This window comes from Microcebus murinus, chromosome 4 (assembly GCF_040939455.1).
Source record: "Microcebus murinus isolate Inina chromosome 4, M.murinus_Inina_mat1.0, whole genome shotgun sequence".
Lineage (NCBI taxonomy): Eukaryota > Metazoa > Chordata > Mammalia > Primates > Cheirogaleidae > Microcebus > Microcebus murinus.
The window spans coordinates 83075913-83103764 of record NC_134107.1 but is presented as its reverse complement, the minus strand read 5'-3'; the positions used below and the strand labels follow the sequence as shown (position 1 = coordinate 83103764).

General features: G+C 39.5%; 1 protein-coding gene and 1 long non-coding RNA gene across 2 annotated transcripts in view; both read left to right on the top strand.

Moving 5' to 3' along the window:
* The window catches only part of TMEM123 (transmembrane protein 123), a 51981-nt gene that overhangs the window by 10359 nt on the left and 13770 nt on the right, over positions 1–27852 (top strand). The gene's annotated exons all lie outside the window — the stretch shown is intronic.
* On the top strand, positions 658–27382 carry LOC142870630 (uncharacterized). The gene is made up of 2 exons (XR_012918994.1): positions 658–4134; positions 13352–27382. It is a non-coding gene; the product is annotated as an uncharacterized LOC142870630 (long non-coding RNA).

Sequence of the window (27852 nt, the reverse complement as noted above, 5' to 3'; positions counted from 1 at the left end):
ACTTCCTGTGAGGTTGTAAGCTACTCTAAGACAGTTGGCCTGACAATTTGCTTTAGATAGAAGTGGTGTTAGATAAATAAATGTAGATACTGATAAAAATATTCATACTGACGTTTAACTGGAGGTTTGATGTAGGAAAGGATTTCCTTAACTACTATGAACTGAACTTCTTTGTAGTTAAAGAATTGCTTCAACTCTTCAGATACTGTTAATTGTGTTCACATGTTTTTGAGATTGCATCTGAAAAGTGCTGGTAATTTTTAACATCCCATTTTGTTTCAAGGAATGTAGTGTTGTAACATCATGCAATATTATGTTTACTTAGTAAACAGATGCTTGTTTGAACTACCCTCTCTGCTAGTCATTGTTTTAGGTAAAAAGCATAAAGTGGTGAATAAGACCCATAAGTCCCTGCTCTCATGAAGTTTATATCCAGTTGCAGAGACTCTAAGGAGATCAGCAACTAAAGACAATTTTGGGTTGTGATTAAAAAATAGGGTAAACAAGAATGGAAAAACAAGCACCAGATATATTCTCCAGCAAACTGGTATTAACTGAGAGCACCTAAGTGGACACATAGGTACTACAGTAATAGGGTATTGGGCAGGTGGGAGGGGGGAGGGGGGCGGGTATATATATACATAAGGAGTGAGATGTGCACCATCTGGGGGATGGTCATGCTGGAAACTCAGACTTGTGGGGGGGGAGGGCATTTATTGAAACCTTAAAATCTGTTCCCCCATAATATGCCGCAATAAAAAAAAAATAGGGTAAAATACTTATCTACCTACATACGTAAACAGGGTAATGTGGTGAAGAATGACTACAGAAGGGCTGCTGCAGATTGGGCGGTCAAGGAAGACCTCTCTGAGCTTAGACCCGCATGACAGGAAGGATACAGCCCTGCAAGTGCTGGGGGGAAGAACTTTCCAGGTAGAAGTCCTGAACAGGAGGGAGCCTTTCGTGTCCAGGGAACAGAGGTCACTGTGTCTGACACGCAGTGAGTGGTGTATCTGTCCTGCAGCTACATTATTACATATAGAAAATTAGAAAACAGAAATAGAATATTTAAGGTGTAAGAATTACGTTTAAACAGCTCAGTCCTTGGAAGAGGAAACCAGAAATGTGGATTCTGGCAACTTAGTTAACTTCTCTGCAGCTTTTATTTTCCTTCATACGGGGGTTAGGTCTTCAAGCATTAAAATTGTATTGTGATTCTAAACCACTATGCATTTCCATACTCTGCACTCCTGAGACAGCAGATATAATAATAAATTGGAACTGGTGCTTTCTTTCCTGAAGCATGCCTCCATCCTTAAGTTGTAATTAGGACCCAAATGAAATGCTTCCAATTCAGATCAAGAGCTGCTGCTATACTTTATTACAATGTGAACTGTAAAAGGGAACTTTTAACATTCTGAACTTTTAGTCATTTTAAGGGTTAGTGATGGGCTGAATAACCAGCCTGTTGTGTGAATTCTGGGAAATCATGTATGTGGGCATGGAATGGTGGGAGCAGGAAGAGGAGATCATAATGGATGGGGATTAGAACAGATAAACAGTGGAGGGAAGTACACAAAGTGAGAAAGCATGCAGAAATCCCAGAAACTGATCTAGTGGTAGGAGGTTATTAGACTTTATTAATATTAGTGTCACTAAAGTTGGTATACACCCCCCTCCCACTGCTAAATTTGACTGGTTTTAAAAAAAAATTCTAGTAATTAAATGTAAAACAGCAACAGAACTAAGAGAAAAACAAAAAGTTTGGAGCATTTTTTATACTTTATTTTTTCTTTTCAAAAGCAGGAAAAATGGCTGGGTGTGGTGGCTCACACCTGTAATCCTAGCACTCTGGGAGGCCAAGGCAGGAGGATTGCTTTGAAGCTCAGGAGTTCAAGACCAGCCTTAGCAAGAGCTAGACTCACTCTCTAAAAAAGAAAAGAAATAGAAAAATTAGCCAAGCATGGTGGCTTATGCTTGCAGTCCCAGCTACTTGGGAGGCTGAGGCAGGAGGATTACTTGAGCCCAGGAGTTGAGGTTGCAGTGAACTATGATGATACCACAGCACTATACCCAGGGCAACAGAGCAAGACTATATTTCAAAAAAGAAAAATGAAAAACAAAATATGGTGTAGAAGATAAAACATAGGTGAAAAAAAGTAGACCTCGGGCAGAAAAGTCAACTACAAAACTCTTGGTTGCTGTTGTCTTTGATAATGCCTGTGGTGGGTCTGGCATGCAGTGGGTTGAATTCCAATTCTAGTTGGAGAATAGCAAAATGGACTCAATTGGGATTGAATGCTTGGCACTTCTTTTTTATTATCTTTCTTTTTAATTAAATACTCCTTTTTCACAGCTGACAGGCTATCTCTGGACTGATGACTTTCAGACTAAAATTGATGGTATACCCCATTATGTTAAATAAATAAAGGTTTCTCAAGAATAATTTTTCCCAGATGTATAACGCTTTTAGGAAGAGACATTGTGTGATGTAATGATTAGAGTTAAGCAGTAATTGGTACTGGACATTAACTGCTTGGCTCTTCATCTTTTTGCTTGTCTTCATCTTTTTTTTCCTTAATATGTAATTTTGTCTAAAAATTACTATAAAAGTAATGCATATACATAATTTAAAAATTCAAATGGTACTTGAAACTATAAAATGCAGAATGTCAGTCTTCCTTGAGTTACATTTCTTTATAAGGAATTGAGAATATTTTTATATTGGACTTCAGGGACTTTATTCTTTTTTAAATTAAACTGCTTTTTTGATATGTAATTCATATACCATACAATTCAACTCATACAACCATACAGCTCAAGTGTGCAATCCAGTGGTTTTAGTATATTCACAGACGTGTGCAACCATCACCATAGTTAATTTTAGAACATTTTCATCACCTGAAAAAGACACCCTGTGCTTTTTAATTCTTACCCCCTTCTCTTCTCCTGAGCCTTAAGCAACCACTAATCTACTTCTTGTCTCGATATAGTTATGAACTTTCAGATGAATAGAATCATGTAGTACAGGCGTCCTCAAACTACAGCCCACAGGCCACATGCAGGTGTTCTTGCCCGGTTTTTTTTTTTTTTTTTTTTTTTTTTTTTACTTCAAAATAAGATATGTGCAGTGTGCATAGGAATTTGTTCATAGTGTTTTTTCAAGCTATACTCTGGCCCTCCAGCGGTCTGAAAGACAGTGAACTGGCCCCCTATTTAAAAAGTTTGAGGACCCCTGAGTAGTATGTGGTCTTTTGTGACTGGTTTCTTTCTCTTAATGTTTATGATGTTCATCCAAGTTGTAGCATGTATCAGTACTTCATTCTCTCTTATAGCCAAACATATCATTGTATGGATATATCAGATTCGTTTATCCATCCAATAATGGACATTTGAGTTGTTTCCACGTTTTGATATTATGAATAATACTTCTATTAATGTTTGTGTACAAATCTGTGTATGGATATACTTTTATTTTTATTGGGTGAAGACCTAGGAGTAGAATTGCTGGGTCATATGGTAACTCTGTTTAATGAACTGCTGCACTGTTTTCCAAAGCAGCTGCACCATTTCACAATACATTTTCCATATACCAGCAGTGCATGAGGCAGGTTCCCCACTCCTGGAGGGTTCCAGTTGCTCCATAGCCTCACCAGTACTTGTTCTTATATGACTTTTTGATTCCAGCCATCCTAATTGTTGTGAAATAGTAGCTTGTGGTTTTGATTTGCATTTCTTTGATTACTAATGATGTTGAGCATTTTTTTCATGTACTTATTGGTAATTTGTATATCATCTTTGGAGAAATGTCTGTTCAAGTCCTTTGCTCATTTTTTAAATTGGGTTGTCTTTTTGTTAGCTTATCTGTGTCTTTTTATTATTTTCTCTGATTATAAAGAATATTATATGGTTCTTGTGGAAATTTTGGAAAATACAGCAAAGTATTTTTTAAAAAATCATTATTTTTTTATTTTTATTTTTATTTTTTTGAGACAGAGTCTCACTCTGTTGCCCGGGCTAGAGTGCCATGGCGTCAGCCTAGCTCACAGCAACCTCAGACTCCTAGGCTCAAGGAATCCTTCTTCCTCAGCCTCCTGAGTAGCTGGGACTACAGACATGCACCACCATAACTTGGTAATTTTTTTTCTATATATTTTTAGTTGGACAATTAATTTCTTTCTATTTTTAGTAGAGACAGGGTCTCGCTCTTGCTCAGGCTGGTTTCTAACTCCTGACCTTGAGTGATCCACCCACCTTGGCGTGTTAGTAAAAATCATTATTCAAAGTATTCCCACCAGAAAGCTATTGTACAGCATAGTGACTATAGTTAATAGAGTTCTCACCATACATGGATGATAGGTTGATTTTAGACAAGCAGGATCACACAACGGAAAAGGACAGTCTCTTCAATAAATGGTGTTGGGAAAACTGTATATTCATATGCAGAAGAATGAAATTGCATCGTTATCTCACACCATATATAAAAATCAACTCAAGATGTGTTAAAGAGTTAACAAAACCCTAAAACTGTATATGAAACTACTGAGAAAGAACACAGAGGGAAAACTACATGACATTGGTCTAGGGAGTAATTTTTTTTTTTAAAGGGTTGACCCCAAAAGCGCAGACAGCAAAAGTAAAAAAGACAAATAGGGTTACATAAAACTAAAAAAGCTTCTACATGAAAAAGGAAACAAGAATGAAGAGACAGCCTATGGATTGGGAGAAAATATTTGCAAGTCATACAAATATGACTGATTATTATATTAACACCTGATAAGAGGTTAATATTCAAAATATATGAGAAACTCAACTCTGTAGAAATAATCTGAATTAAAAATGGGCAAGGGACCTGAATATAGATATTTCTCAAAAGAAGACATATGAATGGCCAACAGATATGAGAAAATGCTCAACATCACCAATCATCAGGGAAATGCAAATTAAAACCATAATGTGATATCCTCTCACACCTATCAAAATGACTATCATCAAAAAGGACAAACTATAACAAGTGTTGGTGAGAAGTTGGAGAAAGGGGAACCGTTGTACACTGTTGGTGGAAATGTAAATTAGTACAGGCATTATGGAAAAGTGGATGGAGGTTCCTCAAAAAGCCAAAAATAGAACGGCCGTATTGATGCAGCAATCCCACTTCTGGATATTTATGCAAAAGATTTGAAATCAGTATTCAAATCTTTTTCAGTATTCTATACTCCCATTTTCATTGCACCCCTATTCACAACAGGCAAGTTGCAGGATCAAAATGTGTGTCAGCAGATGAATGGATAAAGAAAACATGGTATATATACACAATGGAATACTATGCGGCTTTCAGAAAAGAAAGAAATTCTGCCATTTGTGACATCATGGCTGGAATTGGAGAACATTGTATTAGGTGAAATCAGCCAGACAGAGAAAGACAAATATTGCATGCTCTCACTTATGTGAAATCTAAAATAATCTAACTCCAGCTGAGAGTCGATGGTGGTTACCAGAGGTGGAGGGATGGGAAGATGATAGGAAAACCTCAGGAATACATTTTTTTTTTTTTTAGTTCTATTGCTCAAAATAGTGAATATAGTTAATAGTGTATTGTACATTTCAAAATTGCTCGCAGTTTGCATAGTGACTTTTGGGTAAAAATTTTTAAAAAATTAAGTAAATTTCAAAAGTTCTCGCCACAAAAAAATAATCATTTTAGGTGATGGCTATGTTAATTAGCACAATTTAATTATTCCACAAGTATTTGTAAATCATAACATCATTTTGTACCCTGTAAATATATACGACTGTAATTTGCTAATTTACAATTTGAAAAAAAAGTTCTCACTACAAACAAATATGTACGGTAATGCTAATGCATGTTACTTAGCTTGATTTAGCTATTCCACAATGTGTATGTATCTCAAAACATCATGATGTTTTATACATTATACATATTTTTGCTATAAATATGTATAATTTTTTAAAGACTGACATATTCCCACCAACTATTTTTAGTTTTTTTTTTAACTGAAACTTAACCACATAAGCACAGTTCCTAAAATGGAAACTCTCTCCTACAAAACATTTCATTATGGTTACATCTTTATGACATGAAAACAACTAGTTGAAAAGTGATGATTTTAGTCTGTTACCTGACTATTCAGAAAGAACTGGTTTGACGACTTTTTTCACTCCACAATGAATTTGATTCACTGGTTTTAGTGGTTCCTCCCCCCTCCCACACTTGGTATGTGTGTTATGTTGTATTAGGGGGGAAATGCAAAGAGAAAAATAATTGCTTTGCTATTAAGTGAACTTGGACGAGTTACTTAATCTCTCTGTGCCTCACTTCTGTAAAATAGAACTGATAATAGTAATTACAGCTATTTCTTGGGGCCGGTGATAAAACATGTAAAGCACCTGGCTTTAAAATAGCCCCTTGCACAAACTGAGATATAAATGTGTTCCTCCTTGTCCTCTACCTACACTCACCTTTTTTGGTCCCTGCTGTCTATGCCTTCTCTGCCACAGGGCCTTTGCGCATACTGCATGAAGAGTTCTCACCTCCCATCTTTGCCTTTGCCTGACTAACACCCATTTAGCCTTTGGACCTCTGCTCGAGCTTCCCTTTCTTGGGGAACAGCCCTTGACCTCCAGGCCTGTAACTGGGGACCTTCAGGGGACCTTGTGGTTTACATCTGTTTGTGTGATGCTTTCTGTAAGTCTGCCTCTCCAACTAGGAAGTCAGCTCATTCAAGGGCAGCGCTGATTTGACTCACCACCATATCCCCAGCACCCAGCACCAGACCTGGCACGCACTTTTGTTGAAACAGTAAAGGGTGAGTGAATGCTAAGGCAGGAGTAAACCAGTTTTTGTGCTTGCTGCCCCAGCTTTTGTTGCAAGGTTAGTCTGGAGCCCCTTGGTCAGAATAAAAAAATTGCCACCTGCACTCTGGGACTTTCACTTTACAGTTAGAGAGAACAGGACTTAATTGTTAGTGGGAGAATTGCCATAATTATATTCCGTGTGCTTTGGCAGCTCTGTTTTCTTTGTCTTTTTGTTTCCATAAAGATAAAGCTCCTCCGACCAGAAAAGGCCCTGATGTAGGGAGGGGTGTGGGGACAGGCAGGGCAATTCAGAAGGTCAGAGAGGGCTTTGGCTCCACCGAGTGCAGGCTGCGGCCAGTCTTCCCTACTGAGTAGAGCTTGTCTCTGAGCTGCTGCAGGAGATACTCAGGTCGTCAGTTCTGAGGCTCTTTGACAAGGTGGGAGCAGGTGACACAGGAAAAGGTTGTGATGCTTCACTGATGGGGGGACATGCTGGATTCTCTCAGGGAGTTTGGATTTGGTTATAATGCAGCAGGAAGCCATTGGAATATTTTGGGAGGCCACGGGGACTAGGTACAAGATTTGATATTTCAAAAAGCAAGGATTGTTAATTAGTAACCTGTTAAATGAGTCCAAATGGATCATGGGCCAGGTGGTATTGATGAAGAGATTGTGCTGATGGAGTGGGGGTGGCAGGTGAAGGGAGGGAATAGCTGGCAGGGTGTTTTGAATTTGAGCTAAAATGTATTACTGTCCAAGTTAAAGTCAGACATCTGGCCACGCCGTATCTGGGGGATTATTACAGCGGGGGAGAAATTGAAAAAGAGAACAGCTGAGAGATCACAGGAGCCTGGAGGGGAAGACTCGGTAGAGCTAGGTCCATAGTGGGAACGCCTTCTGACAAAAGACAGAGGAAGGGCAGGCACTGTGCCTCACACCTGAAGTCCTAGCACTCTGGGAGGCTGAGGCAGAAGGTATCACTTGGTGTCAGGATTTCGAGACCAGCCCGAGCAAGAGTGAGACCATGTCTCTACTAAAAATAGAAAAATTAGCCGGGTGTGGTGACACTCACCTGTAGTCCCAGCTACTTGGGAGGCTGAGGCAGGAGGATCACTTGAGCCCAGAAGTTTGAGGTTGCTGTGAGCTGGGGTGATGCCACTGCCTTCTACCTGGGACAACAGAGCAAGACTCTGTCTCCAAAAAAACAAAAAAAAAATCAAAGTGGAAAAGAGGACAAAGAATTAGGGGTAGAGAGTGAAGAGATGACGGGGGTGCTAATAACACCACACTTTCGCAGTTTCAACTTCTTTGCATGATCCAGTGATTAAAGAGGTTTCTTGCAGGCTAAGCGGTTCCTTGAATTCTAGACATTTTCATCTAATCATTATATTATCACATTTTAATTTTTTTAAGTATAAAATTTTAGAACTGGAGGAAATCTTAAAGCAATGTCCCTTAAATTTGGCAGCACATTAGAATTACCTGGAATGCTAAAAATACTATTCAGGGCTCCACCTGAGACCAGTTAAGTCTGAGTGGGAGTCAGAGGGTAGCATACAAACAGCCCAGGTGTTAAGCAGCGGCTCAGAGTCACTAACTTAGCCTGGCTGAAGGGGCCACCTCTTCCCAAGTGGCCCGTGTGTGTGGAGTGCGTGGCTGCTAAGCAGAGGGAAAAAGGCTTTTTTTTTTTTTGTAAGGAATTAAGGAACTATAAAATCTTAAACACTGGGGATATGCAGAAAATACAGTGATTCTTATCTTGGGACATACTTCCCAAACCAAGACATTGCAGAGAACTGATTTTTTTTCAGGGAAGAGGTGGGACACAGATGGGAACAGAGTGAAGTAGTTACACTAGTAGTGTATTTTTGTCATCATGATTAACATTGTTTAAATTTGAGAAAAGCCTTTTAGCTGTCAAGAGAGAATAAGGACTGATTCTCCAAAAATGTATAATTTCCTTGAGAGAGGTTTCAGAACCGAAAGACTTACTTACATGAAAAACGAAAGAGTAGTTCAGAAGTCTATTCATGAGACTTATTCTACTTATATCAACTTAATACATGCATTCTTAACAATTGTTCTTGGATCATTTGTTTAAAATTTTCTAAGAGCTAACCATCCCAAATTAGCTCATCCCTGTTAACTCCTTTTATTATACATCATAGTGTGACAAAAGAAAAAAAAGAGAGAAAAAGAAAAAGCAAACAGCAGCTTTACAAATAATAGAATATAAATCATTTATGCCTTTCTTGAGAGTAAATTGGGTTAAAACTTTTATGGGGTACTTCTGTAGTTTTGTCATAAAGATGTGCATATTTTTTTATATTTCACATATACCCAATGGGGACCTTTTAAAAAAATAATGCTGTGATTACACAAAAAAAAATGAGCAATCATTTCTTAATATAAGCAGATATCCAGTCACTGCTGTTTGAATATTTTTTATCAAATTTCTTTCTAAGAAAAGGAGTAATAAAAGCAACTGTATAGTATTTACAAATATAAAAAAAGGAGTGAATTTTAAAAGTTTTTAAAATGTGGGTCTAATTTGCCCACTTCTTTTATAGCTGAAAAGCTGGGGGTTTTGTTTTGTTTTGTTTTTTTACATTGAGTAAACAATTAAGGTATGTCTCCTAAGTCTCAGGAACCGTGCTAGACTCGGATACAACGAAATCCCTGCCTTTCTAGAGATCATACAGAGATAAGAGCAGCCACTACTATGTGATGTTTTCCCAAAACACAGTGAGAAAATAAAACAAGTCACTAACTTTGTCAGACCCGTGGGAATTCACCAGAAGAACAGAATCTCCAAATGGAATAAACAGAAGATAACAGGGGCAGAGCTAAAAAGTGAAAAGCATTGTGAAACCCTTGACCGCACCACTCCAGAAAACCAACTATACTGACCTGCTATCTCTAAATATATTGTATACTCTTAGACTAGAGAGTTGATGATATCAAATGTTATTAAGGTAAAATAATGACTCCTTGGTTTTATTATGGAGGAACCACAGGATTTAGAAAAAGCTATCAGCAGGTCGCCTCACTCATCTTTCTCCTAGCTGTATGATTTTTTTTTTTCGTATTTAACCAATTTGAGCTTCCTTCTCCAAAATGCAGATTACATAATAATAATGCTTAACTGTGTGAAAATTACTTTGTAAACTCAGACGTGCTTAACAATTATTTGGTGAACCATCAAGTTTATCAGAGATGAGAAAGTGCTCAGTTTCTAATTTTTTTTGCCATTGAGTTTGTTTTAGGTAGTAAATTTTCTTACAAGAGTTGTAATTTAATGCAAGTGTTGCCACAACATCCATCCTTTTTATTCACAGAACTCCCGTTTCAGGAAGTAGCCTTGAGATTTGGCAATCTCTGATAACTCTGATACACCAAGGATAATATGTGCTTAAACTACAACGTAATTTTATTAGTACAGGTTATTACATCATATATACAGCTTACGTTATTCCTGTTTCTGAAAAGGAGAAGTTAATCTCCCTACATACTAGGTTTGAGAGAGAATGATTCTGTTTATATTTCTAGGCTCCAGACTGCTCTGACCCAAAATAAACTTTAGACTAACTGCTTTAGATGCTAAGTCCCTATAAATTCAGTGAGTTTTAGCTGCATCTGAAATCTATAATCATTTACAGTAAAAGGTGTTGTGTCCAAGATGTGAAACATTTGCTTGGTAGAATGCTCTGATTTTAACAGTTTGCTTTTGAACTGAAAATAGTCTAGTTGGCATGGCACAAGTATAGCAACACTGCAGCACGCACACAGGCATTCATGGTTCATGTTTGTTAATTGTAAGGAAATGTTTTCTCAAGGCAAGAGTCAAAAGGTTCATAGAGAAGTGCCAAAGATCTTCTCACAGAGGAAGTCTTTTATTTTACTTATTTATTTATTTATTTGAGACAGGGTTTCACTCTGTTGCCCTGGGTAGAGTACAGTGGCGTCGTCATAGCTCACAGCAACCTCAAGCTCCTGAGCTTAAGTGATCCTCCTGCCTCAGCCCCCCGAGTAGCTGGGACTACAGGGTGCACATCACCACTCCTGGCTATTTTTTTCTATATTTTGTAGAGACAGGGTCTTGCTTTTGCTCAGGCTGGTCTCAACGTCCTGAGCTCAAGTGAGCCTTCCATCTCAGCCTCCCAGAGTGCTAGGATTACAGGCATGAGCCACTGTGCCCAGCTGAAAATCTTAATTTCAGAAGTTTACAGGTTGTACACCAAAACTTGCCTTTCATAGTTTCATGTAATGTTCTTGCTGACACGAGTTAAGAAGTACATTCTGTTGGAAAGAAAAATAAACTGAAAAACCATCAGTATAATTATGAAGAAGAGAAAAGAATAGGAATAAAGTACATATCAGCCCAGATTTAAATTTCATATCGTTAAAATTATGTGGTTGGAAGAAACAGAAACCAACTCTAGTTAACTCAGGTAAACAAGGAATTGAACACATACTGGGTCAATTGCAAAATCTAAGGAAGCAAATGGAACAACTTGCCCTAGGGCAGCTAGGGACTTCAGGAATAGGAATTAACAGCAGATCTCCATGGGGGATTGCCATCCAAATGACTGCCAGCCATTTTCCATCCTGGTGTATACCCATAAAATAAGCCCTAGCAGGATTTCTAAGCATTTAGGCAATATAAGCCCTACCCTGAAAATAAGACCTAGTGATGGGCGTGGGTACGCAGTGTATCTGCATAATCCAAGCATTTCGTCGCACAGTGGTAAAGAAGATGAGCAGCCCTTCTCATCTGCCCCATCGTGACAGCTACTATCCCAGAGGTGACAGAAAGGTGCGGGCAGCCCCACCAACAAGGTCTGCTCCCTTGTCAGGTCCTGCAAGCTGAGGCTTTGAGAGGAAAGTCTCCTCAACACTCCGCTTTAGGTATTGTGTGTCCCCAGGGGGAAGAAGGAAAGCTGTGGCTGCCATTTCACTATGATGATGTTCCAGAAGAAGAAGACTTAACTGTATTTGAATAAATGTAGATTGTTGTACCGTACTTTAAAAAAAAATAAATAACACATCCCCTGAAAATAAGCGTTAGGGTGTCTTCTTGAGGAAAAATAAATATAAGACCAAGTCTTATTTTCGGGAAAACACGGTACTACTCGTGTCAGATTCCTGGGACAGTCCAACTGGCCTGATTTGAATCACAGTCCTGCCCATTGACAATCCCTCCAGACCACGTGGGATGAGGAAGGGGAGGTTCCCTAAAGGAAGAGTGGGAGCAGGGCAGGAAAAAAACCAGCAGGTGTTCCCTGCACCAGCCACGGAGCCAGATTAGTAGTAATAATGTTGCCTGGCTCAGAGTAAGTGGCCGATAATTACCATTCTCTTTTCTCTGGAAACATCTGCTCTTGTCAGCTTTGTATCCTATTCATGTATGAGCTGTGGCAAAAATGCTATCCTACTGTTTAGTTGGAGATGAATCATTTCCCAGGGATCTCAGATTATCTTTTCCAGTTAGCTTTGTAAAGTCATTGTCCACATGGCCATTCAGTTTCTGATAGGAGATTAGATTAATCTAGGGGCAAATAAACGCTTCTTAAAAAATGACTTTTTTATTGTGTAGGAGAGTAATGTGTTAAGATTAAATTGTACGATAGTGTACTCAGGATAACAATAAAGTTTGTTGGGTCTGAAATATCTCAAAACATCCTGAACTGAGGAAAACCTTTAAAATTAATAATGATTTTTTTTCTTAGTTAATATTAATAACAGTAGAATGACACTGCTGACAAGGGTGAGGAGGGGACAGTTCAGGCTTCTCTAGACTCCATGCGTGGTCTGGTGGGATTACTTTTCTTATATACATCTCGTTTTTTTCTCCAGCGAGTTCTTATCCTAGAAGTGCCTTGCCTGAAAATTATTATGATATCCCCATAATATGCTGAAAAAATTATTATGATAATTTTATAAGGTATATGAGGGCTGTTTGGAAAGTATCCAGCCATGTAATATGAAAAATTATATTAATAAGTAGCTGGATACTTTCCGGACAGCCCTCATAGGTGTATTTTCTGCATCTCAACAGAGAGAACATATTCTTTTTCTTTTCTTTTTTTTTTTTTTTTTGAGACAGAGTCTCGCTGTGTTGTCCAGGCTAGAGTGAGTGCCGTGGCATCAGCCTAGCTCACAGCAACCTCAAACTCCTGGGCTCAAGCAATCCTGCTGCCTCAGCCTCCCAAGTAGCTGGGACTACAGGCATATGCCACCATGCCCGGCTAATTTTTTTCTATATATATTAGTTGGCCAATTAATTTCTTTCTATTTATAGTAGAGATGGAGTCTTGCTCTTGCTCAGGCTGGTTTCAAACTCCTGACCTCGAGCAATCTTCCCGCCTCAGCCTCCCAGAGTGCTAGGATTACAGGTGTGAGCCACCCCGTCTGGCCTGAGAGAACATACTCTAAATTAACTGGCAGAATGTTTACATTCGCGTTCTCTTTCTTCAGAATTTGTACTCCCTGTTCCTTCTCTCTCACTTCTGCTTTCCACCCTTGTTCCTCATAGTTCTTGGGCATGTCCTACTTCATCAGAGACCTGGGGCCTCCTGTGTGAAACTACATAATCAACAGAAAGCTCAGGGAACAAGTCAAGCCTGAAGACAGTGATTGAGTTCATTTAAATGTGGTAGGATTGTATTTCATGTCAAAAGGCATATATTGTTTAAGAAATTAAAAGCCAATTGTGAACAGCAGTGCTTGTCAGTGAGGTAGCTCGATATGGAGGATAAGTACATAGAATGTGTCCCAGCCACAGACTGGGCTGTGAAAAAGAGAACCATCAAAAAAAATAAAATAACCCTGTAGCTTAATTTCATAGCTTGTTGCTTCTACAGTAGACAATAATACATTCATAATGGAAAACTTCAGTTTGGTTTGGCAACATCCTGACTACTGTAGAAGATCAAATAACTGATGTTTATGCCTGGACACAAAATGTTCTGTCAACTAAATAGCCAGTCATGGATTTTGATCAATAAATGGGGGAGAAAACCAACTCTTTAAAACATTAAGCCACGCGCTCATTCAGTCCATGTCTTTGTATTCCAGTAAGTAAATTTGCTTTTACTGTTAGCAACAACAAAGGCAGACCAAAAAATCCTTGCATACCTTATTTGGTTGTAAACTTTAGGGGTTTTTCCATTGTTATGAAGTCAAAGGCAATTTTCGTAACTTCCTTGAGATAGCCAAAACTTAAACAGCAACCTCTTTTAAGTAGGGATGAATTATTGCAAAGAAATAGATCCTAGGTAATTTTCCGCTCAACAGGTTTTAAACTTTTCATTTGTTTTGTTTTCTTAAAGCCCCTTGTTATGTGCACTTTGTAAATCTAGTTAGCTGCAGAGCAGTTGACCTCAAGCGAAGTGAAGTTCCTGTGGAAGTCCCGTGCCTGTAGAGAGGGGGACAGTTTTGCTTGACTTCTCCACTAGTTAGAAGTAGCTGAAACTTTCAGGAGCTCAGTTGAAATTGATTATAGATGACAGATGGTAGAAAAACCTCTTTTACCTTGGAGCAATAAACATTAATATATATTAAATTATGAGTAGGGAGAGAATGGAAAAGGAACTAGACAACTAACTCCAATGCAGAGGGGTTTTGTGAAGATTCATTGAAGTAGGGCTTTGGAAATTATAATGGGTGCTGCAACGGTTAATAAATTCTCTTTGGCCATTATAGCTTTTTAAAATCATCTACTATTTTGACTGATTGGAGTTTTCATTAGCTTTCCTTTTTCTTGTATAGTTAGAGGGAAAGGAATTATGGTATGGCCTCAAGATCTCTGTGCCTTGGCTTCCTTCTCGCACTTCTTCATAGGATTGTTGTGAGGATTGAAGGAGTGAATGTAGGTAAAACACTTAGAGCAATGCCTGGCACATAGTAAGTGCTGCTGTTAAGAATTATCCAAATATAGTGATCAGGAATGGAGAAGTCAGAGTTTTGATGGGATACTAGAGTTACTTAGATATGAAAACAAAGCTATAAAAATCCAGCTGACCTTTCTATTGATATTTAATGATAATTTTGCTACATAAGCCTCTGATATTCTTTTATTATTATAGCCACTAAACAAATGTGTGCTTTGTACCTTCTATGTGTTGGGCATTGTGCCAGGTACTGTGGGAGCTGCAGAGACTTAACTGGACATGGGTAACCACCCCGAGGGTGGTTGTAATTTAATTGGAAAGGTAGTAACAAAAACAGCTATAATAAAAGAGCAATATGCTAAGTACAGTAATAAAGGGGCAGATAACCTAAGTGAGCACTTAGGAAGAGGGAGAGATTACTTGTAGTTGGGAAAATCTTCGGAGGATATAGCACATGAACTAAGTCTCAGTGGGTATGACTTTCAGAAATGAAGTGAGGAAACACAGACATAGTGTGTTATCAGTATCATTGGTGGACACAACATGAACAGAGGTGACGGGGAAGGAAGTGGGTCTGTGCTCAAAAGCAGGTCCAGGCCATCTTTATTTGCCCGTTGTAAAATGGTGCTGATGGTGATAACAATGGTAGCCATCTGTTGATCGTAATGCTCTTGCCAAGCATTGTACAAGGTATTTCATCCTTACTATTGCACCCCATGCAATAACCATGTGAGTGAAGTGTTATTTTCCCTGTTTTAGAGGTGAAGAAAAAGTTGTGCAGAAAAAGACTGTGCCACAGTTTAAGCACAAGACTGGTTGGCTCCAAAGCCTTGTGTTTCTTTCTAATGTGTCTGGCTCCCTCTTGAGAATCTCAAGTGATTGGGCAGAGAATTAGACATATATCAATATATCCTACCATCTTGAGAGTAGAAATTGATACAAATAGGATACATTCTTCACTTTTACTTGTACATTTTCGATAAACAGATTATCTGCCTCTTCCAGTATTTCCTGGAAACCCCTGATAAAAACACACTTTTGTCTTTCACTAAGACTGGGTTTCTGTGTTATCCCCTTGTCCTAGCAGTGCCTTCCCTGAAAATTATTATGATAATTTTTGTAAGGTATATAAAATACCTTGTTTGGTGAGCATGCAGTCAGTGCAGTGTTGGATGGTCTGGAGGGAACGCTTGTTCTGTTTGCAGTGGCTTGAGGACTCGCAGCTACAAGCATTGAGTCTCTCCCTTTTCACTGTCAGATGAATACACAAAGTTTGAACTCCCAGAATGGAATTCAGGGTCTTTTGTGCTCTGGCTCCACTCACTTCCTGAGTTTATTTTCAAATCTGTAAAATGGCAGTATAAATACTCCAGTGTACCTCAAGGCTTATTGTGGACTAAAATAAAATATGAAGTATGTGGAATACTTTATAAACTATTCACTGCTTTATAAATATTGTTTTATAATCATGGTCTTGTGAGGCAGTTGCATCCTCACAGGCTTCTTTCTAGACACGTAGGGGTCTTTGTTCCTCCATTTGAGTGGCTTCAGATGGCTCATGTAAGCATTTGTCTCCTTTTTTCTGACAGACTCAACTGTCATGTCTTTGTACTGGCATTATGCCTCCCTCTAATAGCCCACTCCTCCCTCAATTTGCTGCTTTTAATCAGCAGTCAACTACGAGACCACATAATAGAACTTGTTAGCAGTGTGTCTAAAATTAAAGTCATTTTGTTCTTTTCTTTTACAAGGGGTAAGAGATTTTTATTTAATCTCAATTGGTTTAAAATTGTTTTATATTTATTTATTTTTTTAAAAAAAATAGGCTTTTAAAAAAATTACAGAAGTTAAGCATGCACTTAATCTTTCAAGTAATACAAAAGCATATAAAACAAAAAAAGAAAGTATCCTGTCCTTCCCTCTCCTTCCCTTCCCAGTACCTCCCTAGAAATTTAATCACTGTTAGCTGGTGTGAATATACAAAACAGGCATATGTATAATGTTCTGCTACATTTTTGACCGAACTATGAATTACTGATTTTTTTTTATGTGCAAGTACATTCTTAGTTATTTATTACTACATAGGAGAACCCCAGAACTTGGTGGTTTAAAACTAATTATCTCATGGTTCCGGTGTGTCAGGAGTTTGGTAGTGGCATACCTGGGGTCAGATTTGAGGTTACAGTCATGAGGCTTAACTGGGGCTAAGAGGGTTCACTTCTGAGGTGACCCACTAACATAGCTGGCTGTTGGTGGGAGGCCTCAGTTCTTCTGCACATGGGGGTTCTCCACAGGATGCTAGAGTATCCTCACAACATGGCGGCAGGCTTCCTGGAGAGAGCTGGGTGGAAGCTATATCCTTTTCATGACCTAGCCTCAGAAGCCATATAGCATTGCTTCTGCCATGTTCTTTTTGTTAGAAGAGAGTCTCTAAGTTAGGTCCCCCTACAAAGGGAAATGGAATGAGGCTTCACCTTTCAAAGGCAGGCATTTCAAAGAATCTATGGACATATTTTAAAACCACCGCAGTAAGTGTAGCTGTATCTCATTCATTTTTTGTGTTTGTGTTACGTTCCATAGTATGGGTAAACCGTAATTTCCTTAACTGTTCCCTCATTAGTGGATATTTTTACTCTGCTAAAGAGTACTACAGTAAAACATACACGTATACCTTTAGTAGCTGGAGCTAGGATTTAGCTAGATTCTAGAAGTGGGGTCAGTAATTGTTGGGTTCTGAGGGCCTAAGGGGATAGATCTCTTATAACTAAAAATCTAAATGTGTACAAACATGTTTTGTCTGTGAGCTCTGTTCTGGGTTTATTGTTCAGAAAGGTATTGGACTTAATCATTGCCTGTAGTCAGACTCATAGAAACATAAAACATCTTAAAACGTAACTCTTAGAGTAAAAAGTTTAAATACTATAAGAAATGAATGCAATAGAGCTATAGAAGTCAACATGAATGACATTCATAAACACATTGTTACGTGCAAATAACACAATATGTTTTACATAGGTGTTACATAAAAATGAAATGTACGAAAAGCAGTATTGTGTTGCTTAGAAATAGTGTGAAGTAAACATAAATATGAGAATGATAAACCCTAAATTCAGATGCTGGTTATTCTTAGAAGAATGCAGTTGAGGGAGAGGCACATTTCGGGGGATTTCATAATTGGTGAAGTTTTATTTCTTAATCAGGATGGTGAGAACACAGATGTTTATATTATTCTTTGTACCTTTTTTATGTTTTCAGTACTGCTTAGTAAAAATCATGAATGGCTCTTGATTTTTCAATTTAAATTTTTAAAAAATCTGAGAAGCTATTATTTTACCAACATTTGTGGTGACATATGTACATTTGTTAATTCGTGGTGATTCTAGTGCAGTGAAGATACTCAGTGGTAAAATTTATACCTTTATCAGGACCTGTAGTTAATACCAAATGTGGCAGACTCTAGTATTCAGGTGGATTTTCATCAGGAAAGAGTAAAATAGTGACAAAAGCACCAGGCTGGAAGGAGTCCAAAAACCTGTATTAAGGTGTCTTCACTGCTACATCTGACAGCAATTTGGCACATTTATTTAACCTTCTAAGTCAGTTTTCTCATCTGTAACTTGGGGGGACCAACCCACCTCTCAGGGCTATTATATAGCTCATGTGAAATTTCTTAAAAACTAAAAATATGAAAAACACCTAGCACAGTAATTACACACAGACAATGTTCGACATTTTCTGCTTTTGCTGATTACTGCCTTCTTAAATCTGGTACCATTACTAACATTAAACAAGGATGTATTTTTAGTAATTGCAAAGTTTGTGTTTTTCCTTTGTCTTGCAAGAAAAAAATGTTCTGTATTAAACATTAAATTTTCTAGTGCCTTTACACAATGATTAAAATTCATTGTGTATTTACTACTGGATACTAAACTGTACAGTTGTCATCTCTGGGGATTTCTTTTGTGCTGACATTTGAGCAGACGGTTTTTTTTGCTGACTGAATATCTCTTTGTTGTGGTGCGTTGAGCTTGTTAATGACCAAATTCTTATGTGGCAGCTGCACATTACACATGCTTATTCCCCATGTTTAGACCATAAATCTTCTGTAACTGAGTGACAGCACCACCTGCACAGCCTTTCAAGGTTGCAAATATAGCTCTAATAATGTTATTTCAGAGTATTTCAGACACATTTTTCTCACACATTTTAGCCCTGCTGTGACAATGGAATGATATTTAAGAGTATGAGAAGTCGTCATTGTTACTGTTTTATGTGGATTTTACAATGGAGACAGATCGGTAGTATTTCTTATATGCAGATTTACAGAACATGGAACATCAAGGGTGTTTGGTACATACCCAGCTGAGGTTTGTAAAATACTTGGAGTCATTCTGAGCAGATTTATGCTATGATTTTGTCTACTTAAAATCTATGCACTAGTTTTTTTCATTCTTAGCCAATAACACGTTCAAGGTTAGCATTGGAGCAATGACACGTTCACCTGCCTGTCCCAGCCAAAGTATCTCAACTTTGTGGCACTGCTCTTTGTGACTGGCAGCCTAATCGTGATGAAATGCAGGACTCTTGACCAAACTGCCTAAGTTCAAATCTTGGTTCCTCCCCTTACTAGCTTGTGACCCTGGGCAAGTTACTCAACCTCTGTGTGCCTTAGTTTCATCTGTGAAGTGAGGGTGACAATAACATCTGCTTCCTAGGGTTACTAGGAAAATTGCTGATGTTTATAAAATATTTAGAAGAGTGTTTGGTGCAGAATGAGTGCTGTTTACATATTCATTGAACTGGTGACACGGACAGTTACCTGTAGAGCACACAGGACTCAGTTTTGTGAGCCCGTTCCAGGCCAGATCTGTGCCTACACAGTGGAAGACTTTCTACTGTCCTTTCAGTCTAACTAGTGATGTGAGCTGGTAAGGATAGTGAGGAACATAAACATTAACAATGATGCTTTCCCTTTGGCCAGACCTGACCAGAAGCCTGGGGGATAAGAGAGCCTGTCACTGCAGTCCCCAAGTGTTGCCTCCCAGGGCAGAGAGCCGCCCGGACAAGGCCGTGGGGGAGAGGGATTCAGAGGGGCCGACAGCTGCTAAGACAGTGTCTTAGTGCATATTTATATGTAGTACAGATACAATGCATGTATCGATACATTCTTCTGCATAAAAATCATTCCTTTCCATTACGTGCCAGCATATTCCTAAGTTTCTACAGAAAGAAATTTGACCTTAGTATATACATGGAATGGAAGATAAAAATCCTCAGAGTTGCTTAAAGTGTATTTCCAGCATTAATATTTCAAGGTATAAAACAAGGGCAAAACAGTTCATTTTTCCTAGCCAGCCCAGAAAAGCCATTCCAAGCATGGTAGAAATATTAAAGAGCTGATTGATAGAATTGATAGTGCTACCTCCCAGGTAGAAATGCAGGCAGAACTACCCCCCAATGTTAATATTGTATACTTCCAATCCACACACTAGTGGTTTCTGTTCATAAATATATAAATTGAATTCTCCTTTTAGGTGAATAAATCTGTTATTCATTCAGCCATCTCATTGTTCTTCTAGTAGAGACCCATTGAGCTCACTCTGATATTCAGATCTTCCAGGGTAGGGAATGCTGGTGTGGAATATACTGAGTAAGAACAGTAGTTAAAAGGATGCTTAAAAAGAGCCACCATCTAATGGACTGTGCACACAGTTGCTCTGGGAGTTTAGGTGGCTAAGAACTGGTGGAGAAGGAGACTTTCTAAATCTCTCAGCAATTTGTTGCTAGAGGACCATTTAAAACTCCCCCTGACCCTTGAGAAGGAGGCTGTCTTGCCTCATGCCATTGGATTAATTCTGTGTCCAGGTACACAAGGTACATGATTAACTCTGGTTTACAGTTTATGTTGGTAGCTAATAAGTGCTTATTCAGGACATAAGGAAACAAGACACTTATTTTGAACTCCTGACCTTGAGCAATCCGCCTGCCTCGGCCTCCCAGAGAGCTAGGATTACAGGCGTGAGCCACCACGCCCGGCAACAAGACACTTATTAAATTGAAAGCGTATTGGAAAATTTTTGTAGCCTCCAGAAAATGCCAAGTATGTTCAGTAAATTCATATAGGAGAGCTTTGGCTTGCCTGTGATTGGGGGCCAATTCTGTTTGCTTTTCGAACTTTTGAATTGAGTGAGAATTTGCTAATACTCCCTCCCATTTGACAGCAAGTTTACTTTTCACACATTTACAAAGCAAGTTCAGCTCTACTCAGAACTCTGGTGTAGGCAGAATCTTAAGATGACCTCCAGTGACCCTCAACTTTTGTATAATTCCGTCCCCTGTGAATATGATGAGACACCATTCTTGTGACTGTTATATGGCAAAAGTGATTTTGCAAATGTAATTAAGGTTACTAATCAGTTGACCTTAAGGTGAAGAGATTAGCTGGATGGGCCTAACGTACACACATAAGCTCTTTAAGAGCAAAGAGCTTTCCCTGGCTGATGGCAGAAGGGGAAGTCAGATTTGAAGCTTGAGAAGGACTGAACAAGCTGTTGGTGGCTCTAGAGATGGAGGGGGCTGTGTGAATGAAGGCGTCCTCAAGAGTTGCCATCGCCAACCCCCAGGACGTGAAACAGGCGACACATCGTCACCTGAGCTCCGCACCACACACACCCCTACCCACAGCACCACACCCCCACAATCCCCAGTTCGTGGGAAAATTGTCTTCCCTGAAATCGGCCCCTGGTGCCAAAAAGGTTGGGGGCCGCTGCTCTAGGGGCATAGAGCTGCTCCAGCTAACAGCCAGCAAGAAAACGTGGACCTCAGACTTACAGACTCAAGGACTTGGATACTGCTGGTAACCTGAATGAGCGTAGAAGCAGATTTTTCTCCCAGCCTCCAGATATGAGCCCAGTCACACCTTGAGCCCAGTCTTTGTGAGACCCTAAGCAAAGACCCAGTTGAACCCACCTGTACATCTGACCCACACACTGTGGGCTAATTAACAGCAGTGTTTTAAGCCACTGAGTTGTAATCAGTTACACAGCAATAGAAAACTAATACTCTGGATCCCAAGTTGTTCTTAGACAAAGCCTTGGGTCTTTTTTTCTTTTTTTTTTTAATGTTGGAATATTACAGGGGGTACAAACATTTTGGTTACATAAATTGCTTTTGTACCGTTTGAGTCAAAGTTCTAAGTGTGTCCATCCCCCAGACACTGTGCATTATACTTTTAGGTGTGAATTTACCCATCCCCTTCTTTCCCCTCCCCACTGAGCCCTGGGTCTTAGAAACTCTCCACCATATTGTTGCGGCAGTGTGTACAGCTAGCGTTACAGCTCTTGTTACAGCTCTTATTCATTTGACCCGGGAAAGAACCGAGCGGCACACGAAGAGTCGGAGAACAGCCTTTATTCTTCTACAGCGGGCTTAACACACCTACTGTTACAGCTCTCTTGGTGTCTTCTGATGCTCTCCCCTTCCTGCCCTTCTGCCCCTGCTTTTATACCCTTAGTAGGGCTCAAGAAGCATCCAATCAACTATAAGCTTTAACATCCAATCAGCAACAGGCTTTTAACATCCAATCAGCAGCAGACTTTAACATCCAATCAACAACAAGCTTTAACATCCAATCAAAAACAGTGGGATTCAAAAATTACCCAATCAGGATCACACAAACAGCGTGGCCAGAAACAGGCAGCAGCACGTGGGCCTGGGGCATTCTGGTACTCAGGGTCCCCACGGCATGTGGGGCATGTGGGGGTCCGGGGTGGCTGTGTGCTTCGGGGCGGTCCCAGCAGCGTGCCTCTAACTGGCCACGCGCAGCACTGGCCCCCAGAGATGCGGAACTACAGGGAGGCGGCAATCGGCCATGTCCCAGCACCCGACATTTTCCGCATGAATATTAAAGTCCTGTTTATTAAGCTTAGGCCAGTAGATCTCCCAGGGAAGATGTCCTTACTCCAGAGTTACTCAAATGAAGGCGCTCATCCTAACTTATTTACCTTTATCATTTATACAGGGGTGTAGTAACTCTTGTATCACTGTGTATGCTGTTTTGTTAAAGGGCAACTGTTTACACTAAATTATGGATCCTTTAGTTTTGCTATAGATTCCATCTGTATGCCCACTTCTTACAGGCTTGGGCCTTTCACACGAATGTTTTACTGTAAAAGTCGACAGATACTGAGCACCCTCATTCATCTCTTGACCACTGTTGTCGCCTGTAGCACCTTGTGGAAAAACTCTTTCAGGAGCCATACAGAATGTTTACTGTTACATGGATGATTTTAGCCTTTGACTCTGGTTAAGAATAAGATTATGGGCTAACCTGCATGAGGTACTCACAAAAAGCAAACATGAAAATAAAAACAAACCCACACAACTGTTTCTTAGTACTAATGCAAGAGCCAGAGTTGGATGGGGCCTCTTGGTGTGGTTCAGACAACAATTTGTGGTTGAGTGAAACAGGCACGTGTCTCTTGCCTAGTCCCACCTTCACCCTCTTTCTATTAACAATGTTTCTTCCTAATTTTGTGCCCTGCAGAAGAAATTAAGTACATGCTTTCCTGTTAGAATAAATAAAGCACTCTCTTTTAGGTAGAAGGCCTCATTTTATCATCATTATTTGGGAGTGATCATAATAGATAGCTGGTTCTTCCTGAATGAACAGCTACAAATAAATGGCTTTAAAATGAAAGTAATTGTTTTGGTAGATGCCTCCCGATTTTTTGTAAATGGCTTATGATGATAATCCTACACAACAGTGTTCTCAGCTCTGACGGCACTTTGGAGTCACTTGAACTCCACCCTAGACGGCTGTCAATGCGGACATGGGGGCGGCATCCGACAGTCGCTTTTCTGAAGCTCCCTGGGGGCCCCTGGGTGACCAGTGAGCAGCTGGCGCTGAGAATGACTGTCATACAGTAAGTCTCCCCATCCAGAGGTCTAGAAACTACATTTCACAACCAGCTTGTCTTGGAGAGAACACCAGGGAGCTAGTTATACTGCTGTAAGCTATGTGCACTGTAGGTTCTTTGCCCAAGAAAAAAATTTATGGCCAAGGTGAGTGTTGGCTAGGCTAAAATTATCATGGGTAGTGCTGTTATGGTGCAGGATCACAAATTCTTCTGTTAGAGAAGACTCTGGTAGTGTGTAATTTTTATATGTTTTATTCTCACAGGAACCTTTATAAACTATTATTATAGTATTAACACATATTAAACAGACCAACAAACTATATCAGGATTTGGCAATTTTTCTGTGAAGGGCCAGATAATAAATGTTTTTGGCTTTGGGGGCTGTATGGTCCCTTTTGTAGCTACAAATCAATTGTCATTGTGTCACAGCAGCAGCCTTAGAATACAGAAGAATGAATGTGGCTGTGTTCTAATAAAACTTTATTTACTAAAATAGATGGTGCCCCAAATTTGGCCTCCAGGCCGTATTTTGTTGACAACCCTGACCTCTGTGGTCTTTGAACATAGGATTAAAGCCTTCTAACATGCAGCAGATAGTTGATTCCTGTATCACAGGAGTGCCTGAGTGTCACTCAGAGGCTCTGTCAAGAGAATCTCATTGCACTCTTGCCCCACCTCTTAGGAAACCCACAAGAACTGGGGGCCTGTGAACATCTTGCTCTGAGTTGCATCTCCAGTGTCTCTAGCACATGTCTGGCACGTAGTAAACTTCAGCAAATATTTGTTGAAATAATGTACACACCACACTTCAGCTAAATTGGGTTTCTTTCCATTCTCAGAACTCTACCCTTGCATATTCACATCCTTGTACAGTTTCCTCCACTAAAAATAACTTTCTCCTTTTCTTCGTCTTGTTTACATCCTTTTCAACCCAAGACCTGTTCGAAAGTCACCTCCCCCATTCTCTTCCTCCTTTCAAACTTTAGTGATTTGTTTCTGTTCTAACTGCATCTATGCTACCTTGTATAAAATATCCTCGGTTATATTTGAATAATAGAAAATGTACATGTCTAATATTCCATACTAGATTGAAAGGTTCTTAGATTTTTTTGTCTTCATACCTTGTGAGTACTTACCATTGTATCTTGTGTAAAACAAGCAGCCAATCAATATATAACTATTTATTGTATAATATAAATGTTAAATGTATGGAATTAAATGGTTGCTGGATTTAATTGAATTCACTTTTAGCTAGGACAGCGTTTTGTTCATTCCTTTTTTGGGGCGCTCTGATTTGTGTCTGTCCCCTCCACTAGACCATGTTCCCCGAGGGCAGGGAGCATGTATGGTCATGTGCCACATAATGATGGTTTTAGTCAGTTGAGTCAAAAGTTTATTTTACCTTTCTTCCTTTCTAATATATGCATTTGAGCTGTAAATTTCTCTCTGAGCATGGCTTGATTTGCATCCCACAAGTTTTTATATGTCATAGATTTGTTATCAAAACATTTTAAAATTTATAATTTTTAACTTTATTGGTAATTGAGAAATATTTCTAATGCTTTGAGAATTTGCTAGTTATCTTTTTATTGTTGATTTTAGCTTACATTCTCTATTCAAAATACATATTCTGTGTTCTTTCAATCCTCGAAATGTATTTATTGAGACTTGTTTTATAATAAAGTTTAGGGTCAGTTTTGGTAAATGTACTATATGCTCTTGAAAAGTACGTGAAGCAGTTGTTACGTACAATGTTCTATATATCAATAAGTCAAATTTGTTAATATTGTTCAGAACTTATAAATTCCTTATGAATTTTCTTTTGGTCTGCTTATTCGTTTTTTTGTTGTTATTGTTTGAGACAAGAGTCTCACTTTGTTGCCCTGGGTAGAGTGCAGAGGTGTCATCACAGCTCACTGCAACCTCAAACATTGGCAGTTCTCTTGCCTCGGCCTCCCAAGTAGCTGGGACTATAGGTGTGCCACCATGGCTGGCTGATTTTTTCTATTGCACAGTCTACAGTCTAATAGAGGCAGGGTCTTGCACTTGCTCAGGGCTCAGACTGATCTCGAACTTCTGAGCTCCAGTGATCCTCCTGCTTCAGTCTCCCAGACTGCTAGGATTACAGGTGTGAGCCAACGCGCCGGCATGGTCTGCTTATTCTTTTGCTTAGAACTGTTGACAGAATTCCAACTTTGGAGAATTGTCTGTTTCTCCTTATTGGGTCTATTAATTTTTGTTTTATATATTTCTCATTTTATATATAAAATATATCTTCCTGTTAGAATTTATTAACTCTTTTATGAAATGTACTTTTTAAAAAAATTTCTAGTGATGCTTTTTGTATATGATATGAATAGAGCTTCATTACCTTTTTTTGTGGTTAGCTATAGGGTGTAACTTTTACTTTCAGTACTTTTCAGCTTTTCTGTATCTTATGTTTAAGATATATTACTTGTAAACAGTTTATAATTTTTTAATCCAGTCTAATAATTTGTCTTTTAAGTGGCCTATTTAGTCTATATATTTTTAATATACCCTTGATTTGATTTTTAGGCTAGGCCTTGAACATAGGTAGAATTTCACCAGGCCGGGAGTGGGTGGGAAGCAGACCATGCACAGGAAGTAACCTAACAAAGCAACAGAAACATCGGTGGTGGAAAGGTGGGTAGATAGATCATCCTGCTGGGGTAGAAGGGAGGGAGGGGCAGAAGGTCAAGCAGCAGAGGGACTAGGGCCTCATCTGTCACCCCTTGGGTACCCATCTAGCGCCTTGCATAGTTTGGAGCGTATGCTAGAAATAATCACGTTTTCCCAGAACTGTGCTTGGTTGGCACTTTGGTAGAATAAGATGGATATGTAAGATGTAGTTCTTGTAATTAGTAACCAGCTAACTCCATTGAACAGAAAGTAAAATGAAAATATAAGACGTAGTTTTAACAAAAACCAGTTCATTCCGTTTAAAAGATAAGATAAGATCTGGGAAAACAGTTTCTCTACACTCATACACCACTTTGGACACCCGATGTGTAGATTTTTTTCCACAGAGAGCAGTTCTTTAATTCAGTGCTAATGCTGCTGGCCTGGAGTTAGCATCAGATCCTACAAGTTAAGGGCTCAGACCCACAATTGCAAGTCTAGTTCCTATACTCCTGACTGGCGAGCTATAAATTAGGGGTTTTCATGATCTTCTTTTTCCTCAGGTTAGATAATTTGCTAGAATGGCTCACAGAACTCAGGGAAACACTTTACTTATATTTACTGAGTCATTATACAGGATATAATTTGGGAACAGCCAAATGGAAGGCATGCATAGGGCAAGGTAAAGGGGGGCGGGTGCACAGGGCTTTCTTTTCTACGCCTTGATGTGTTCACCAACCTAGAAGCTCATTGAATCTCAGTACAAGAGTTTGGGGGATTTTTTTTTCTTTTTTAAGAGAGAAGGTCTTGCTCTGTTGCCCAGTCTGGAGTGTGGTGGCACGCTAGCTTACTGTGGCCTTTAATTCTGGGCTCAAGTGATTCTCCTGCTTCAGCCTCCCAAGTAGCTGGGACTATAGGTGCTTGCCACCACACTCAGCTAATTTTTAAATTTGGTGGGGGGCGGGCAGAGGTGGGATTGGGGTCTCCCTGTGTTACCCAGGCTGATCTTGAATTCCTGGCCTCAGGCAATCCTCCCACCTTGACCTCCCAAAGCACAGGGATTACACTCATAAGTTATCTTGCCTGGGCTTAGTACAGGAGGTTTTTTTTTTTTTTTGAGACAAAGTCTCACTGTGTCTGGGCTAGAGTGCAGTGGCATTAGCCTAGCTCCCAGCAACCTCAAGGAGATCCTGCCTCAGCCTCCCGAGTAGCTGGGACTACAGGCATGTGCCACCACACCCGGCTAATTTTTTCTATATATTTTTCGTTGCCCAGCTAATTTCTTTCTATTTTTAGTAGAGTTGGTCTCGAACTCCTTGAGCTCAAGCAATCCTCCTGCCTCGGCTGCCCAGAGTGCTAGGATTACAGGCGTGAGCCACCGCGCCCAGCCCTAGTACAGGAGTTTTCATAGAGCTTAATGTCCAGCCCCCTCCCCCCTTCCCCTTTCCCAGAGGTCAGTAGATGGGGCTAAAAGTTCCAACCCTCTAATCACTGGGTATTTCTGGGGAGGAGCCCCATCCAGAGTCTATCTTAGGGCCCATCCTAAGTCACTTTATTAGCAAAAAACTCAGATTTGAGCAAAAGGG